Source organism: Manacus candei, unplaced genomic scaffold (genome assembly GCF_025592945.1).
Source record: "Manacus candei isolate 608988 ecotype Guabito, Panama unplaced genomic scaffold, ASM2559294v1 h1tg000015l, whole genome shotgun sequence".
Classification (NCBI taxonomy): domain Eukaryota; kingdom Metazoa; phylum Chordata; class Aves; order Passeriformes; family Pipridae; genus Manacus; species Manacus candei.
In genome coordinates, this window is record NW_026138063.1 from 20,535,405 (window position 1) to 20,555,352 (window position 19,948).

At 43.1% G+C, this 19,948-nt stretch overlaps 1 protein-coding gene across 7 annotated transcripts in view; it reads left to right on the forward strand.

Moving 5' to 3' along the window:
* The window catches only part of PIK3CB (phosphatidylinositol-4,5-bisphosphate 3-kinase catalytic subunit beta), a 106,423-nt gene that overhangs the window by 18,075 nt on the left and 68,400 nt on the right, over positions 1-19,948 (forward strand). For 6 of the 7 annotated variants that reach the window (XM_051782071.1, XM_051782072.1, XM_051782073.1 and 3 more), the window contains one exon: positions 8,678-8,841. The exons of the other annotated variant lie outside the window; for it this stretch is intronic. The gene's annotated coding sequence lies outside the window, so the exon portion shown is untranslated. The remainder of the gene's footprint in view (positions 1-8,677; positions 8,842-19,948) is intronic. 7 annotated transcript variants of the gene reach the window in all.

Sequence of the window (19,948 nt, forward strand, 5' to 3'; positions counted from 1 at the left end):
CCAGTGGTCCTTCCAAGAGTCCTCTTAGCCCTAACATTTTTAGAAGTCTGGAAATCAGTGGTTTTATTAGTCTTTCATAAAAAAAAAAGTTTATTTCACAGTATAAAGAAGAATTAAGAATGCAGTGAGTTATTCTTTCTTAGGAAAGCAGCACTAGCCAACCCAAGCTTTCTCCAAAGGTGTTGGTGGATGGTTTGGTCTTTCCAATCATTCTTCTTCTGTGGGGGAACTAAAAGCAGCAGGGAAGTAGCATTCAGAAACCTTTCTTTAAAATGCTCCTTACTGAGCACTGACATTCCTGTGATAGTTTTTATGCAATCATTAACTTAGCAATCTTCTGAGCAAGACAGTCTCATTCTGGCATAGTTTTGCTTTGTGCCTCTCCTGATCAGCCCCCACAAAAAAATAGGCCCCCATCAGTTACTGAGATGTGCACAACAGTTGTCACGTTGCTGTGATCTCATTTTACCATGGTGGGTGTAATTTCAGTTTCCCTGTGCTTTATTGTCCTTGAACAGTTACTGCTGCTACCAGTGCTGCAGTTCTCATCCAGAGGTGGGAAGCTTTGGTGATGGGAGCTGTGGTATTCTCTATCACTAACCCCATTACTTCTCATCCAGATGTGGGAGATCAGGCAAAAAAGGCCACTGCTGTAAGCAGGGGGACAGAAGGGGCTTGGAGGAGGTTTTCTCTGGTATTTCTGCTTTCCATATATTACCCAAACAGGAACAGAGTTCTTACTACTTGCAGTTACTTAGACCCTTGAATCTAAGTAATGTTTAGCACTGCTATTGTCACATCCTCAGCTGGGCTGCAAGTTCTATTGCCAGGAAAACAACTATGGAAAGGAGAACAATCCAACTCAACTCACAACTCTCAGCCCTGTGCACTTAACAGACATGAAAAGAAATAATTTATACTCGAAATAAGCTATAGAAAATGCATTACTTCACCTTCTTACTTAACAGCTCTATTCAAACTTACTGCCCAAGCACTTTTCAGGTGTTGTTTCCTGGGAGTTCCTTGGATACTTGAACCTAGGTCAGTCTCTTCTGCAGAAAACCCTTAAGGAAAGTACAAATTACAGTGGAAAATCCCAGAAATTTCCTTGGGCACTTCTCCATTGAGACTAATGACTCGCAGCCTCATGGAGATGATTCAAGAGCCCGTCTTCATCCCAGTGATGTTTTAGCTTTACAGCATGTCCCCTTCTGGTTAGTTGGCTCAGAACTGCATTTCTCCCTGTTGTGGAGTGTCACAGACAGTAAAGAAGTTACTGGCATATGCTGTGCAAGCAGCATGCATGGCTAAAGCCATACTAAATCCCAAGGAGATTTCCTCTACCAAAGTGAAAAGAACTGTGGCTTCCCAGCACTGTGCTGTCACACCCTTGGGAAAAAAATGTGAAAATACAAAATCTCAAAATTGGGGTGGGGAATATTGTTGGGCAACGCATGATGGGGCTCATATAAAACATCCTTGGTGGTATGAGAAAACCCTCAGCTTGTTTCCAATTGGAACTTGTCATTTGTTATTAAAAGTGTTACCAGAACTGTAACACTTTGAGAGCTCAGGTTGCCCCATTGCATAGGATATAAGGCCCATCAGAGGCTTTCAGAGAGGGCTGTCTCTGAGTGAGGATTCATGAGGGAAGTTTTCGGGGGGTTTAAGATCTATCTTGGAGATATTGCAGGAGGAAGATTCCAGTCAGTGATTGGTGAGAAGTGCTTCATTAATATTAAGTTTTAGGTGCAGAAGAACTGAGGAAGTTGTTTTTCCATTATCATAGGGGGAAAGCAATACCAGTTAAGCCAAGGCCTACAGCTGAAACATTTACTGGAAGTGTTTACATGTTACTTAATACCTTGACATGTATTATTCAACTTGTGTAATGGCAGCTGGGGTGGAGCAGGGAGAAACGGCTTTGCATAAGAATTTGTTTGTTCCCCATGGAATAGTTTCCTGATCACAGCTACCTTCTTTGGCAGTGAGATACATTCCAGGAATTAAAAAAATGTTCTTGAGCTGCATTTTTATGAACTGCTGGAATGTGCTGTCTTGCAAAGGTGACCTAACCTCATCCAGATGGTTAGTCCTTCTCTGAGTGGTGGCACCCTGTCAGTCTTCCTTCAGGGTAGAGCAGAATTGCAGCAAAAGCCCCCTGTGAGTCCCCTCCAAGCAGGAGAGCTACACACTAAATGTTGGAGCCATTTAAATGGATGCACTTCTCATATTGGAAACGAAACACCACTTTCCCTCTCAGAAGGAGGCAAGTGCTCTCTCCTGAGCAAACCACTTAAGGTTCAGTTTTCCTCATGTGCCCAAAGGACTTTCTGAGCTGCAGCCAAATGGGCTGTGTGTTGAGGAAAAGGCAAATAGAGCTCCCCTGCTCATATGAGCGACATCACAGTGATGCAGCAAAGGAGAATGGAAGGAGAATTAGACTGGGAAGCGTGAAGTTAAGCTGGCATCTCTCTGCTTCCCTCATCTACACAGCCAGTAATTTCATGATTCACCTGCTGAATGATTTGTTTCGCTGACAAAGCTCTGATAAACAGAGACTTGGCATCATTTGCATAGGTGTTTAATCTGAAGGTGTATGAGTCATATAAGTGAAACTTTCAGACTTGTTGTGATAGTCACACAGAGTAGGTGAAACACACAGGCTTTTATTTGGTTAATCAATACCTGGAAATGTAAAAACTGATTTAGCACAAAGCCTGGAGTTTCCAAAATAGTAAGACAGATTTAGTTTCTAGTTTTGAAAGGATAATCATATATACTTGTCCTCTTATGCTGCAACAATTTTTGTGTGTGTGTGTGTGTGTGTGTGTGATGGCATCTAGCCAGACTTGGTAACATTAGCTCTTGAGGACTAAAAATGAAGATGATGCATATGTATCTTGGAGAAATTGTCTAAAACATAATTCCTAGGAACATGAGTCTTCCTGATTCAGGAGGACTGGATTGTCTAGCAAGAAAAGGCTGTGCAGAGTACTGCTTCAAAAAAGGTACTGGTATTCTGGGAATCTCTGCTGCATTAGTTGTGCAGTGCTTGTTAATAACACTTCGTGGGTGCTGCTACAAAATGTGTCAATGTTTGTATTTCTGAGGATAGGACTCGTGGCTCTGGATTATCAGAAGTTCAATTAATAGAACTGTGAGATGGAAGTGTTTTAGTCTGTTCCAGCAGAGCACTGAATATGAATGGTTCTCACTGATTTCAGTGTGTCTTCGTGATTCTGTTTGCACTGATCTTATTCTGGAAGAGCAGTTTTATAGCAAAATAAACATTGAAATTAAAGGCTTATGGATTAGTATTAGTCAGTATCTAGAAATTTGACACATCCTTAATAAGAAACCTGTAAATGCCTTTTGAATGCCTTTTTGCTAGATATATGTATTTTTTATAGTCCTTTTAAAAATAGAAACTCATCAGTAATATTAAAATTACAAAACATTCACCAGAGGGAAAAAGTTAAAATCTGATATTTTTAAATAGGGATTTAAAATAATAGCGCATTTGTAGCTAAGAACTGATATTTTTAGTGGAATGATGATGCAAATAGTATTTGTTATTTTTCCTGTGCTTACTGATTTTTAAAATTTCACACCTTTTTTAGTTTGCCTTGCTCTGTAGGTATAGATAGATGTACTGTGTATAGATGTACTGGCTTTCTAGTAGTGTGTGATAATCAATGAGATTATTGTGACTGTGCTTTCCATGAGATAGTGAAATGTTAATGCAGTACCTGTGGTTTATGATAGCAGCAATGTATCACATTTACTTTTGTCTCTTTCTTTGGTTTACACGTGACATACAACTTGTGCGAGATAAAGAAAGATTTGGGTTTGAGCAAGTCTTTGTGGTTCACAAATGGCACACGACCAAATTCTGAAGTGATGTGCACTGGGCACTGCAGGTCAGTAAATGTGTTTGACCCAAAGAATAACTGCATCAGTGTGCTTTTAGGCAGAAAGGCTGTGCTTCCTCTCTTGTGGCAGGTCTACACAAAATGAAGTCTTGCTAATCCTGACTCACACCATCGTGGCTGGACAAAGGGTGCAAGCAAACTTGACAAAACATCAGCTGAAAGTCTCCTCAAGGCCAAACTCTGAAATAATACAGTGTACTTCATGTCCACAGTCATTAGAAATTGTGACAGACTCAACAGTATTCCTGATCATTATTCGTTTTCACAGTTGTCACATCTGTTCTGTTATCAGATTTGCCTTAACAAAAAGGCCAGCTAGAAAATAAATGTGTAAAGAAGGTGGGAGGGCTATGGATTTCTTTTAAACCATTTGTGTTCCAGTTCCTGTAATGAATCTCTTCCTAGTCTTTGCCTCTGGCTGAGAATAGTAATATGCCATTAACCCAGGAGATTTAAAATGTGCAGTGCTGTGCTTGGAAGGGTGTCAGAAATTCCTCCTTTAAGGATGAGAGGGTGTTTGATTCCTTTTTCAGTTGTTGGATAGCCTAACCCTAGTAAGCATTTTAGCAAAAGGGAACTACTAAAGTAATTGTGAAGCCTGATGTTTTTTCACAATTAGCAGATTGCAAAGAAGGGCTGGTAACACAGATGTATCCAGGCAGGTACAGCAGCTGCTACACTTGAAGTGCTATCTCACACATTACAACCTGCTGGACATGGAAGCCTATTTTTAGTAAAAGAATAAATAAGCTGGCTGTGCCCTACTTTTTGTCAAAATGTGTCGTGGGATCTTTGTATTTGATTAGAAAAGTCAGTAGAAATTACACAAGGGAACTCAGTGCCTTGTCCAAAAACTGGCAATTCTAACAATCCAGTGCTGCCTTTTATTACAAAAGTACGTTAATATTGGTTATGAGTTCAGACCCAAAGTGGGGACAGGGGATAATAGCTGGTGGGAGACTTGCCTGTGTGGGGTGGGAGGTTAAATGTGGACACAGTCCTGTTATATTAGGCACTAGCTATTCAAGATGCTTTTGGATGAAAGCATTTGTTTTGCATTGATGGAACTATTTTTGCAAAGTCTGTATTAGGAAACTGGAAAAATGAAAGATATGTAGAGTTACTTGTATGTAAAGAGAGAATGTAGCAGGAAAGTCAGTTGGCCACTTCAGGATGCTGTTGATTGTTGTAAAGACCTCACTCTTACTAATTCTGAGCAGTTTTTTGTCTTCACTGGCTGATATAAGATGGTTGTGCACATACCTCATGAGCAAGCCGTCTTGTAGAGTGTGACCATACCCAGAAACCAGAACAGATGTGGAAAAATATACATTGGCTATAATAGAGAATTAGTGAAAAGTAAGTACTTTCAATCAGTTTCTCTACAGATGAGGGATATTAAAAATTTGCTGCTTTATTACAATAGAATTGGCATAAGCTGATCAGAATGCCACCATTTAAAAGTGCCTGCCTAAGAGCTCCTGACCACAGAGTTACTGTATTTGGAGGCAATATGATGATGTGCCTTCTGAGTGTGGGTTTACAGGGTAGGGCAGGGGGATTCAGCTCCCAACTCTTACTGGCACACTTGCAGCCTCAGTGCAGAAGGACTCTCCTTTCTGATTCCCCAGTGCACAGCCCAGATTTAGGGAGCTCAAGAGAAGCAGTCATGCTCTGTGGGATCCCAAGCAAAGCTGGTGCTCCAGAAGGAGAGCTTTGGTGGGGTAAGACCTCTCTCCAGCTTGGACCTGCTGCTGTACACCAGCTCACACAGCTTGCCTGGGCACAGAAAAGGGGAAGGAGCTGAGCCCACTCACTCACAGCAGGGCTGAGTCTGCCCTGGTGAGTGCATCAGCTGATGTGCTGGTACTTGTGGTGTGTTACAGCGGCCAGGGAGGTCAGGGAGGTTGAGGAAGAGGCCCTCTATTTTAAGTGGCCGTGTGTCGTTTCAGTGAGACTTAAATTTTAAATGAGAGGCCTCAGACATGGAATTCAGTAGGTGGAACAGAGCAGTGAAGTGTCAGGATGGTGACTGTTTGGGTATGAGTGCTGCTGGCTCTTTGAGGGACTGCTGCAGATAACAGGGGGCTTTGCCTCTCTGGCTCCCATACCTACACTGCAAGTTCTCAAAACTTTTCTACTGAATTTTACTCAAATAACTTGGTTTAGCAAAGCACTGTTAAAAGCTCTTGTTCTTGCTGCAGGCTGTTGCTTCATTAGCCAAACTCAGCATTCATTTTGTCTGACATCTGCATTTGCAGCCTAGTCCTGAATGTCACTCAGCCCATTATTTGCTGCTGCCTCCCCCTTCCCCACAGTCAGTGTGAGACACAAAGGGAAGCTTATGATAGACACACATGCTGGTGCAAGCACTGGAACAGAGACCAACCTGCAGTACAGAGCACCTCTGAGGGAACTCCAAAATTGAGCTGGTGTGTTACACAGGGTTCTTCACCGTGCCATTAGCATTTACTGGGGCACCCTGAGACACCCTCATGGCAATGGCCAGCTTGGATTTCACAGAATGGTCTGTCAGATAACTGTAGAAGAGATGGGGAAGGTCCAGGCCAGCAGGCAAGTTTTTATTTAGTAGCTGAGGCTGTTACAGGACCATGCTATCCACGTACCTTATCTTCTGTCACATCATTTATATGTGCTGCATTACTTTAACCTGGGGCATGATATCATGTATTGGGAATCTCTTAGTATTTCCCTTTTAGGAGATTATACATAGACTTTGACAGCTAAACCTGATTCTTGTGATTTATTTTCCTAAACACATGGCTTGAAATAGTCACACCAAAATTATTCACTTGTTTATTAATACCTCTTAAATTTCAATGGCTAATGATTTTATCTTCCAAATGGTAACAAGCTGCTACCTTAGACAACAGGGAACATATTTTTTCCGGTATAGATGAAGGAGGTACTTAAAAGGGGACGTGAAAGTTTTGTTAATAAGCTATTTTTTGAATGCTGTAATCCAGACTGGCTTTCCTCTAGTGACTGCTGAGGAGACCGACATGTTATTTGTCATACACAAGATATTCTAAAGCCTTTTATTGTGATAACTACTGTCAGCAAGCTGACAAAGGGATGACCATGCAGTGTCTACTATTGCTCACATAGTAGCATAACCTTTTGAACATAACCTTTTTTATTTTTTTTTGAAGAAAAGTAGTACTGATGAAAGATTCTCATGTTATTCTGTATTCACCACCAAACATTCCTGTGCATTGACTACCCAAAGCTGATTTGGTTTGTAGATGTTGCCATTGTGTCACAGTATCAGACAGTAACAAGTTGCTATGAGTATTTAAGTTTTGTAATGAATGATTTCTAAGCATCTCCTGCCCAGTATTTTGCTGTGTTCTGGATTGTTGTACTTTAGATTTAACAACTTGGGTATTTTTCAGATTGGCTTTTTCTTCCTTAGGCCAAACATCCGTAACATGGCATTTCCACTTGCATTTTCTTTCTCTGTCTGGGTCTGCTGACACGGTTCTCTGAAGTTTGCAGATACACAGACAATTTAGTTCCTTTTTTTCTGATCACTGCAGTGACACAGGACTCAAATAATGCAAGCCCAGAACAGTGGAAATGACACATTTTCAAGTGACCAAGAATGTGCCCTAGGTGTACAACTGTTTCACATGCAAAGACATGACTCAGATACAGCCTTTTTTTAGACAAAACCCCTTTGTTATATTGAGAACACATGTAACAATAGCCTGGGGGGTGAGAATAATAGAACGTTTGTTGTTTTGTGAAGGGGGGTGGGAAGGGAATCTAAAGATAAGGAAATTGAAAATTAAAATTATATGTAAAGTCTGGGGTTTTTTTGCTGCCACATAGGGTATAAAAACATTTCTTTAAGAAGTTTCAAGACAAGTTCCTTATCCTTATTGCACATACTTTCCATGACAACTCCATGTGTGACAATAACATAAATATCATGCAAGTCGATCAACTATAATCTGAAAAATGTTAATAATGACTGATTGAGATCTCTTTATTCCCCCTGCTAAATACTGATATTGTATTCAGAGGTGTGAAAACAGAAAATAGAAAGGAAATTTGAAATCAGGGATTACAACCCTACAGAAAAGCTCTATGTGGGCAGGTTTCATTGCAATCTATTCACAGATATAGCAGAAGTTGTCTATACAAGAAACTTTTTAAGTACGTGGAACTTTATGGATGACAGACACTTCAAGGCATCATTATTCAGTTGAAAAGATGGCAGTACAGTAAACAGATTTTTAAACTTCTGGATTGTAGCCTTCAGCTTACTCTAGTAAATCACTCACAACACTTTACAAAGACTGCTCTGGATCCTGTAGAACAACAACCTAATGTCACAAGATCCAGAATAAATAGCTCTTTTCTGAAGAAACATTATCTAGCCTTTCCAGGCACAAACCCATTTGTCATCAGTGAGGCCAACTGGCAAGCCAAGGTTTCAATATCGAAGCCAAGACTATCTGGAATATTTAATGTCAAAACCACAAGTATTAGAATGATTTGAAAAGTTGCATATCTGGGACTTTTTGCACTACTGTACTTCATTAACACCTTATTTTTCAGAAATATATTTCAGTAGCAATGTAAACTTTAAACAAAAGAGACAAGTGGCTCAATATGCTGAACTAAACTTCATTATGGACATGATCCATTTGTGAGTTGTATGTTTGCCTTGATAAACCAGTTTCATTTGAAATCTGTTGGCTTTCTTTTTCCAGGAAAAAGGAAAGTCAAGTGAAGTTACCACACTGTGGTGTGAAGAAGCAACATGATGTTCAGGAACAATGAGCGGCCTTAAAGGAACTGGAAAGGAACTGCTTTTAGCAGGAAGGGGAACTGTTAATTGATACAACAGAGAGGCTGTGAAGGCGACTGACACATGGTAGGCAAGATTTCTCATTAACTTCTGCCCTTCCACTGAGATTTGCCAGGATGTAGCATTGTATGCTCACCATTCATGCAAAATTCCCATTTGCTGAAGTAGTGGGGAGATTGTTGTCCTTCCCATAGATTTCTAGTTAATCTGTGTTGTAGTTGGTTGATTGGTTTGGAACAAACAACTAAACATCCCCTAGATATTTTCTAATCTAAATTTAATGGATTTTTAGCGCCTTGAGAATCAGTAAGTGAAGTTGATGAGGAAGTAAATCCATCCATCTATTTTCAAAACTGGAATAACTGGAAAAATGAACAGACTAAAATAGACCAGACTAATGATATAGCATGATTACTAGCATAGGGATGTTAAGATATGCATAATATGATCATACTCTTTGTGGACAAGAATGTGCTATGCCTCGCCCTGTGTTCTTTAAAGGCAGCAGGAATGTTGCTGCTGATTTCAGTGGGTGGGGACGGCCCGCTGCATGCAAAAGTTGTTTCATTACCGGTTACATTGTACCTTGCTTTTCTTTACTGCTTCTTTTAAGCCTTTGACAAACACCTCCTTTTAAACGTTCTAGTTTCCATGCAATTATTCTTAACACCGAGACTCTTGAAATGAGGATGTATCACAGAAATCATTGGCCAGGCAGTAAGCTGCTATAATGAAGTCTTCCCTGATGATTTCCAAAAGGGAAAGCTGGTCACGGATGAGCCCTTTCCTGTGTGCCCGTGGGTGGCTGCCCCCGTCCTCCGTCTGAGGGCTGTGCGGGGTGTGCGGCAGCAGCTTTGCGGGGCGCTACGGGTGCTAAACGCGGCCGGGGAGCGCCAGGCGAGCGGGGGCAGTGGGACTGCGCGGCGGCCCGGGCTGGGAGCGCTCGGGGGGACCTCGCCAGCGGCTCCGCGGCCCGGCGGGAGCGGGCGGGCAGGCGACCCCCCCCTTCGCCGGCAGCCCCGCAGCCCGGCCGGAGGCGCGGCCAACGCCGTCCCTGCCGGGGAAGGGGAGCGCCCGCAGGGGCGGGACGCGCCGCGCCATTGGCCGCCGCCCGCGGTCTGATAGCGAAAGGCCGGCCCGGGTTGGCGGCGCCCGGCCGAGGGCGAAGCCATCGCCTTGGTAACCCCGGCGGGGCGCAGCGGCCGGTGCCGGCCGAGGGAGCGCTCCCCGCTGGCGCCAGCGCCGCCGCGCTGGCTGGGCTGGGGCGGCGCGGGACGGGACGGGACACGGCGGGGCCGCGGAGCGGACAGGTGAGTGTTCGAGGCGAGCGCTGTGCTGGGCGGGCAGGTGGGGGTGTGGGGCGAGTGCTGTGCGGGCAGGTGGATGTGCGGGTGGAAGCGCTGTGCTGTGCCGCGGGTGCGCCCCGGGGACACGGAGCGGGACGGGCGGGCGGTGCGGACTGCGCCGGGGCTTACCCGGCTTACCCTCGGCCGCCACCGCCGGCTCCTGCCGGTGCCTGCCCGCCCCGCTCCGCAGGAAGAGGCGCTGCTCCAGTTGCGACACGGCGGTTGCTCAACCGCGCGGGGGAAGGTTTCGGCGGGACGCGGCCGTTTGGCAGCGGAAAGGGGCCCGGGCCGGGCGGCGGCTCGGCTTGGCTTGGCTCAGCTCGGCTCGGCTCGGCGGGCGCCTTTGTGCGCGGCCCTGAGCCACCGCGGCGGGAACGGCCCCGCAACAAGTGCCCGGCGCGCCCCGGCCCGTCCGCTCTGTGCTCAGCCGGGCCGGGGCCGCGGCTCCGGCGGCATCGGAGCCCCCGCTGCGACCCGGGGACCCCTCCCGGTGTGGGGCAGCGCTGGAAGCCCGTGTGCCCTCCGCTGCCCCGGGGCTCGGCGGCGCTCGGACGGGCTCGGCCGTCCCTGGGTGTGCGGCGCCTGCTCCCCCCAGACCGTTCCCGGACGAGCTCTGCGCTCTGCCTGCTGGTTTTTTTTCAATGTTTGTATTTTTTTTTTCCTCCAGCTGAGAACTCTCTGTGATTGCTCAGTGAATTTTAAGTGGCGTTTAGGTTACTCGATGGTCCTGGTTGTTTTCAGCCGGGTTTCTGAGCGTTGTTTTCCTTCCGAACCGCAGGAATTTGTATGGCAAAGCAGTATTTCGGAAATGTGTTTCCAGTCAGATGCCCACGCTCTGTGCAGCCCGGCGCGGGCAGCGCACTGAACGGTACTTTGGCAGCGTACAGGCATCCTGGACTCTCTTAACAGACATCTAAACTATTCCGCAGAAGGGGAGCTCTTTCTGTGAAAGGGGGGAATAAATCTTCATTAGTCCCAAAGAGTTCCTGAAAGAGAAACGGAAACCTCTCATGCCAGATTCGCTGGTTGTCTAGCTCCAACACGTGTGTGCTTTGACTCGTTGGATACCTCCCAAACTCCAGAAAGCTTAGTTTTTATTGGGGTTTTTTTGTTGTTGTTGTTTGTGTTTGTTTTTTTTTCCCCTGGGCTTTATGCATTTACAATCTTTTCTTGTATGTATTCTTCTCAGTAGATACACTGATGAGGGGTTTTTTCATTTGGAATTGATAACTGTAGCCATAACTGTAAATGTTATGTACTCTAAGTTCATACTGCTGTTCTTCTGTTGATACTGAGCTTTATTTGGGCTTAAGTTACTGAAGACAGGCATTACTAGAAACCCCAGCAACACATTATTTATGTTTTCATGACTGTAATTTAGGATTTGAAGTTAAATGAACACATGAAGGATGTCATTGAAATTTGATTGGCTTGTGGTTTGCAGTATTAGCTAGAGATTCCCACAGCTGTATGTCTTCAAAAATTAATTAAAAGATGAAATAAAACTTTATAACATGCTTGCTTTTAGGAGAATTGCATATAAAGGAATACTGAATATCCATCCATATACTTGGCAAAGGGTTGTGAAGTCTAGTGGAATGCATTCAGGTGGCTGGGGAATCAATCACCAGGTCACTTGGAAACTTTGATCCAGAAGCTTCAGTTCAGACTGATGGTGGTTTTTCAGGCTTTGGAACTTTCATTCCAGCAAGCAATGCTTTTCAAAAGAGTGGGAAATCAGAAAAGGATTACTGAACTAAAATTTGTGGGTAACTGTTTTATTGGCCTTTTTTAGAGTGTCATGGCTATTGGTAACATCAAGAATGTTTTGGTGTGGATTGACTTGGAAACATGCTAGGGTGGGTTTTTTAACATTGATTAAGTGTTTTTTTGCATGGTCTTAAAATATATTTGCTGATTGTCTATTTAAATATCTGTTATTCTTGAGTAAAAATCACTTCTATTAAGTCAGGTTTCACTTCCCTGGAATATCTGATGTCATAAATTCTCTAGTTCTCCAATTGTCTATGGACTTTTGGCAGAACTCCAATTTCTGGAGGAAAGCCTTCTTAAAAAAAAATAAAAAACCTTTCTTTGGTTTTTGTGATGTAGTAAAGACAGAATATGTCCTGCTCCACTGCTCCTTTCACTTTAATAAAGTTTGCATATATCTGCAATATGCTCTCTTTTGCAAGTAATTTAAAACCAAAGTCCAGTAAAAATACAAGCTCTTAGATTACTATATATACACCAGGAGGGTGCAGGAGAAAATACCGTTGTTGTTTAGAATTTGGGTGGAAATGCAGGCTGGTGTTTTGGCTGGTTAGCTAGAAAGCTGGTATTGTGTTTCAGTGACCAGAGGTGCAGAGTTCAAGTAGCTTCAATGCTTTTTCACAGATGGAGAGGCACACATGGAAGTTTTGCCCTTGGTTCTTTAAAAGTTGTCACCAGTTATCTCAAAATAAATAACAGGGGTTGCTGGATTGTAGAATGTGTCATTGTATTTATTCAGAGTCCATGGTGCTGCTCTGGTTCGAGATGGGCTTTCTGACTTGCCACTCTTGGGAGCAGCAGACCGTTAAGTTATGGAGTTTGCCCCTTTGCACAAGTGGCAGTTTCTGTGAAAACAGTCCCAGAGAGGAGAGTCTGAAATGAGCGTCATTTACACAGTTGCACAGAGAAACTTGCTTGTTTGTTTTGAGTTTTCTTTTTTTGTGTTATTTTTTGTAAATGTGTGGCACCTGGTGTTACACACTACATCTCAAATCATTTGCCTGAGAATATGAGGACTTTGAATTGCGGAGGACTAGAATTCAGTGCTGGTGTCTGAGTGCGTGAAACAATTTGTTTTGTGGCAGTGCTGCTGACCCTTCCAGTCACTCATTCTGCAGAAGTTTCACTGTTTCTTGCTTTGATAACTAAATCAGATCTGGGGGCAAAGATCATCTTATGTTAGAAATTGAAGTTTTTTTAAATTGTAATTAATTTTAGTAGTAACTTGTAAGCAAGCAGTTTTGCTTTGGGTTGGTAAGGTGTACACCTACGGTCCAGAATGAACAGCCGGTAACCCCAGTGGTGGTTCTTTGAAAAATCAGAGTTGGAGATGCTGCAAGGTGAAGGTTACATGTATCTGTACGATTCCTGAAGTACCAGCTACTTTGTAAGCAACATTGACCACTCTGTGTTACATTCTGTGTCAAATTAACGTGGGTAAATCTTTTTATCTCAACACTTGGCAGAAATAAATTCAGGAATGTGGTTTCATTTACATACATTAACAGTTGCAGAAGAGGCCCTGATGTGCAAATGCTTGTGGATTTCCAGCTGCCAAAATAATTGAATTTACATACTGGCTTCAGAAGATTAAAGAAACAAAGAGTGACACTGATGAGTCGAGAAAAGCTTCCTTTGAAGGGTGGGATTGGGGCAGTTCTGCTCCTCTACTGATAATTTGTGTGTGTGTGTGTGTGTGTGTGTGCACACTGTTACTTGGTTTGGCTTTGCCAGTTTTAGGCAGCCTAAGTGTAATTGCTACCGTGCTACAGAAGCAGCCTTTCAGAAAACCGGTTGTGCACAAATAGAGGATCTGGGCTGTCCTCGGGTACCTTCTTTATTACTTCCACTTCACAGCTCTGACTGTTACCTGGGGGGCAGGTGGGGGCTTTTCAGTTGCATTAAAAAAGAGGAAGGCAGCTGTGAGAACCTCAAATATTTAGTTTCTTACTTTATATACTCTTGACTAAAAATTGTTAATTAGTTGAACTCAAGAGGAAGTTGCCTTTGGAGTTACATCTACATATGTAGAAATATTTTTTGTATTTACTTCTAGAAGAGTATAAGAATTAGCAGTACTGTAATTTTTCTCTCAATGCAAAATACACTTAATATAAATTTGCTACTCACAGCTTACTTTTGTTTCTTTCAAAATTTTTAAACTTGCATATTTTTGATAAGTAGCATTGCATTAACTTTTTACTATGGAACTGAATTGTAAAGAGTGCTCTTCTATTTCTAGAACACCTTGCTATTAGTTGTAGTAGTTGCTCTGATTTTTAGAATAGCTTTGTGAATTCAGCAAGGTGTCTTAAAGGAACTCCATCAGAGATGCTGATGTTTAGTTTTATGCTTGTGTAGCTTGGCTCAATGTGTTGCTGTAATGCCGAAGAGTTTTACTTCCCATATTCGGTTGGTAAATAATCTTTTACTACTTCACTAATGGCTGACTAAAAACAATTCTTTTTCTGTTTTCCGGAAACTATGATGATTGAATGGGAAAGATATGCCCTGTAATGGAAACAAGTCTATGTTGTGTGTGTAATTTTTGTGCCTGTACATGACGTTCTTTCCTCTTTACAAGGATCTACTTGTAGGAGGTGAAGAGGTGACAGTCATGTTCTCGTGACTGTCTTTGGGTGTTCACTTTTGGGGACCACCAAAGGTTTAAATTGAAGAGTATAAACTTCTTTTCACCGTGTTCTTCTCAGGCTCTTTCCTCAGATTTCTTGTACCCAGAGCAGAAAGCAGAGGCTTTTTTTCATGTGTTGGTTGGGAACTAATGGACATTTTAAAGTGATGTGTAGTCCATTAGGAGGTGCAGTGTTCACTCTCACTTTGGGTCCTTCCTGTCTTCTCCTTCCCCCCAGGCACGATATATCCACTGGAATTAAAAACATCCACAACCCTATGAGAGGATTTAAAGATGAGTTAGAAGATATAAGTTTTGAGTTGGCATCAGCTGGCAGCAATTTAGGCACAGCTTGTGTGGCTGTTAGAGGTGGATAAGCAGTTCCGTGGAAGTCATGTGTTTGTGGTTAGTGTTGTCAGTTAATAAGAATTCTTAAGAATATTCATGTGTCTTCAGTTCTATGATACAGTGTTGCTATGAAGCATTTGCTAATTCTTAGTGTTTCTGAAAGTCCTTTGCTGTCTGCAGGCACAGGAGGTGTCTGTAACAGAGCAGTGAAATACTTGTTTATGAAAGCTGTTGTGTGGAATGTGCAATAGCTGGTGTTCTGTGTCATTAACCTGACATTTTAAGAGGTTCAGAGTCCTGCTGTCAAGTGGTTTTGTGACAGGTTTAATGTGGAAGACGTGTTTGTATGCAGCTACAGAGTACTAGAACCAGTTGAAAAATCAGAGTAGGTGGGTGGTTTGGAGAATATTGTAAAAAAAAATCTAGAAAAAAGAACAACTCATAACATTTTTTAGTGCTAGAGGTTCTTATGGGAGCTATCTATTGAGCAATAACTTTTTAAACTTTTGTAAATAAGGTGCTTGAGAGATACATCTTGATATTTTTGCATCATTTTGTTTTCTAAGAAGAAAAGATGATATTTTGAAATGTACTGTGTTATTTTCAGTTAACAATTTTGTGTTCATGAGTATAGAATGTTAATACCAGAAGAATATGAAGCACAGTTGATTTTAAAAACTGATTACGTTTGTGTCACTGCAAAAGGCAGCCCAAAAGCCTGCTTTTGAGTACTGCAGAGTGATAGTTTTCTGTCAGTGATGTGAGTGTGGTTGTTTAGTGTTGTGTCCTCCAGAAGGCTGTGGTTTGTCAGCCTGTGGTTTGTGCCTGCACACATATTGGTGCAGACACTCGTACAGGGGAGAACCAGGTAAACAAAGGTAAATGTCAGTAGAAACTCAAAAAGCTAAGGACAAAGCTGATGCAGTAGAAAGAAGCACATGAAATGTTATTTTAAAATTGCATTGGCCACTGTACCCCCTTCCTGATTGGCTTCATGCTTCAGATTCCTCTTCTGGTTTTGAAGAGTACTTAGGTCCTTATGCCTGTTCTTTTCCCCCTTCATCTACCTTTCATATTCCAGGATTTTTTACTTGTTTTTCTTCTTCTTCTTACAGTATGTCACCAAGTTTACTACTCTTGGCTTATTCCTTCTCCTCAGATCTGCCATTGTTTCCCTCCCAACCCCCAAAGAATTTAAGAACCTGTGTGTTAACCATGTCTTTGCTCTGTTTAGTGCCTTGTCTTTTCACACTGCTGGTTCTTGGAGGCCAGTGCTCCTTGCAGTGCCTGTGGGGCCCCGTCCTGAGGATATGTTAGAAATAATTTATGCTTTATAAAGTATAATATTCTGTAGAGCAGAATCTCTAGAAGCAAGGACTCTCTGGTGACAGCTGTTGGGGGGAAGGAAACCAGCAGTCACAGATGAGTCCAGACAAGGACAGGAGTGGCCTGCTGTGCTGTGGGCTGGTGGTCAGGGGCCAGAGGTACCCAGGGAGATGGAGGGGCTGGTGTGGTACCAGTCCTGATGCTGGGAGGGCTGCTTTGGGTCCTCTGCATTTTGGTGCTTGAAGATGGCTGGAGATATTGTTCGTTCTCTGCAGGTGTTTGAGTTTTGGGCCCTTTTTTTTTTTCCAGATCCCTTTTGGACTTACATGGGTGCTGCTAGGGGAGGCAGATTTTCAGACCACTGCACACAGTGTGGGCTTGGAGTGTTTCTGTTTCTGGCCTTTAGTGCTGAGTGTCTTCCTTTTGTTTCAGCTAATACAGAGGAGTACCTCTGAATTTACTACCTGGTTATCTGTATGCCCTGCTAAGGGTGCAATTCAAGACATCAGTGAAGATATTTAAGGAGGATTGTCCAAGTCCTAACCAGGGACCCTCTTGGCAAAGAGGAGTGAGTCATTGGTGTACAGACAGCAGTAAAACACAAAATAGTGCATCTTTGTGTGTCCAGTCTGTATGGACACATGCAAGGGCAGCATCAAAATGTGAGGAGACACAAGAATTTAAGTCCTTTATTGATTAATGGATATCTACAAGACAAAATCCCTAGTAATGAATCAAACCTAGTAGGAAATAAAATTTGAAAGGTAGAATCACAGAATGGTTTGGGTTGGAAGGGACCTTAAAGATCATCTTGTTCCAACCCCCTGCCCTGGGCAGGGACACCTTCCACTAGACCAGTTTGCTCTAAGCCTCATCCAACCTGTCCTTGAACATTTCCAGGGATGGGGAAGCCACAACTTGCTCTGCAACTTTACAACATCTTTGCAACAATGTAACTTTACAACTACCTCAAAGGAAGCTGTTGGCAGGTGAAGGTCAATCTCTTTTCCCAAATAGAGAGCAATTGGATATTAGGAAACATTTCTTCACCCAGAGCATTGTCAGTGTTGGAACAGCCTGCCCAGGGAAGGGGTGCACTCACCATCCCTGGAGGTGTTTAAAAGACGTGCAGGTGTGGCACTTGGTGTCATGGTTTAGTGGTGGGCTTGGCAGAGCTGGATGAAAGGTTGTTCTCACTCTCAAGGGTCTCTTCCAGCCTAAATGATTCCATGATTTTATTCCCTCAGTTTTTTATGTCAAGTTTGAACGGAAGTACCATGTGCAACATGAATGGATTGAGCCATCATATCAGGAGGTGAAGAACTCTTGTCTACATCTGCTGAAGTATTTGAAGTTATTTACTTGTAGTAATGACTTCAGTGTGAGGAAGTGTGTGTCTGTATGGGGAGAAGAGCTGTCTTGTTTTTATTTATTAGGGAATCTGTGATACATGCTGACTGGAAAGTGAGTAGTAGTTTCTGAACCCCCTTGAGTGAAGAAAAACATTAGTTTGGCAGATTGTCAGCAGCAAATAGTACATTAATTTTTGGCACAAAACTTGCTAGCAAAAAAAGAGACTTTATGTTGCTAATAATAAAACTGAAGAGGGACCAATTATCTGTGCTTGGTAGGCTGATATTTGATATCCACATAAGACAGAGACAATGCTTTTGAAAAACGTCCTTTTATATTTTATTAAAAATAAAGAAAAGGCTATAATATATTGATAATTTGCATCCAATTACATAACTAACTTTAAATAAATTTTATTATGTTTACAAGCCATTACAAACTATGTATAAACTATGGCAAAATTTCCAATGTGTTTAAAGAGGTGCCATGATTCAGATGTGTATTAATCTGTGTAGAATAATGTGAGTCTTCATACTAGGCCAGTTTTACTCCCCCAGTCCTTCAGAAGTACGTTTTTACATCTACTCATCATGATCATCATGGCTGGGCTTTGTGAATGAAGGTTTGGGAAAGGTCTCTACCCTTGTTTGTTACAAACACACTGGTGGCTAAAAAGGCCAATATGAGACAGGCATGTCTGATTGCAAAAGGCACAGCAGAAAGACTCCTTAGGTGGTAAATTCTGCAAGACACGATTCTTTCTGTGTTGCCTTTTCTCCTCAAGGGTGATCCTGTGTGTGTTCTCAAAGGAGACAGCAGCGTTATAGATGGGGTGTCTCCAGACCTCCCGATTGGAGGCCAGAGTAGACCAGTTATGGTGATCAATATGGCCAAGGCTGAGATGTTGTTTCAGGCAGTCCTTGTATCTCCTCTTTGGGGTTCCTCTCATGCAGCAGCCGGTGGCAAGTTCACCATAAAGCAGGATCTTAGGAAGGGGGTGGTTGGTCCTTCACCCTTGAGATGTGCCCTGCCCAGTTCAGCTGTGTTCTCAGCAACATGGCCTCAATGCTTGTGACTGCTGCTTGTTCTAGAACAGATGTATTGGTCACATAATCTGACCAGTGGGTGTTTAGGATTGTTCAGAGACAGCGTTGATGGAAGCCTTCTAGGAGTCGCAGGTGGTGGCAGTAGATGACCCATGATTCAGATCCATATAAGGGAGTAGACAGCACTGTGGCTCTGTAAACACTGATCTTTGTACTTTTCTTCGGGTGTTTATTATGCCAAACTCTTTTATGGAGTTTTCTAAAAGCTCTCTATGCCTTTGCTAACCTGTTGTCTATCTCTCTGTCAATCTTACCATCCGAGGAGATGAGGCTACCAAGGTAATTAAACTGCTGGACTGATTTGAGCTCTGATTGGGGATATGGGGATGATGGAAGACTTCCTGAGGTGCCAGTTGATAGAGAACTTCTGTTTTCTTTAAACTGACTTCCAGCCCAAAGAGCTCAGCAGCATCTGCAAAGCAGGATGTTAAACACTGCAGAGCTGCTTCTGTGTGTGCAACAAGGGCGGCATCATCAGCATAAAGCAGCTCCTGGACAAGATGGTTTAAGGTCTTGGTGTGGGCCTTCAGTCACCTTAGGTTGAAAAGCCTTCCATCAGTAAGGTATTGAATGTAGATCCCATCCTGACCCTCGAGGTCTGCCGTGGCCCTTTGGAGCATCCTGCTGAAAAAGATTGTGAATAGGGTTGGTGCAAGAACACAGCCTTGTTTCACACCAGTAGTTATTAGAAAGGGCTCAGAAGGTGCATTGCCATATCTGACCTGGCCATGCTGATCCTCATGGAGTGAGATGATCATTTTGAAGAACTTGGGGGGACAACCTAAACGTTCCAAAATCTGCCACAGACCTTTTCTGCTCACAGTATCAAAAGCCTTGGTGAGGTCAACAAAGGTTACATAGAGGCCTTTGTTCTGTTCCCTACACTTCTCTTGCAGTTGTCTGAGAACAAACACCATGTCTGTGGTGCTCCTGTTGGCTCTGAAACCCCATTGGCTTTCAGGTAGAATTCCTTCTGCTATAGTGGGTATTAGTCTGTTCAAGAGTATTCTTGCCAGGATTTTGCCAGCAATGGAGAGCAGAGTAATGCCACGATAGTTTGAACAGTCTGATTTAGTACCTTTCTTCTTATATAGGGTGATGATGACAGCATCACGAAGGTCTGATGGGAGTTCGCTGAGTTCCCAACAGCGTAGTAAGAACTTGTGAAATTTAGCATGGAGTGCTTGGCCCCCATGTTTCCAGACTTCAGGTGGAATTCCATCAACCCCAGCTGCCTTGCCAATTTTCACCTGCTGTATGGCCTTGAGGGTCTCTCCTAAAGTGGGGGC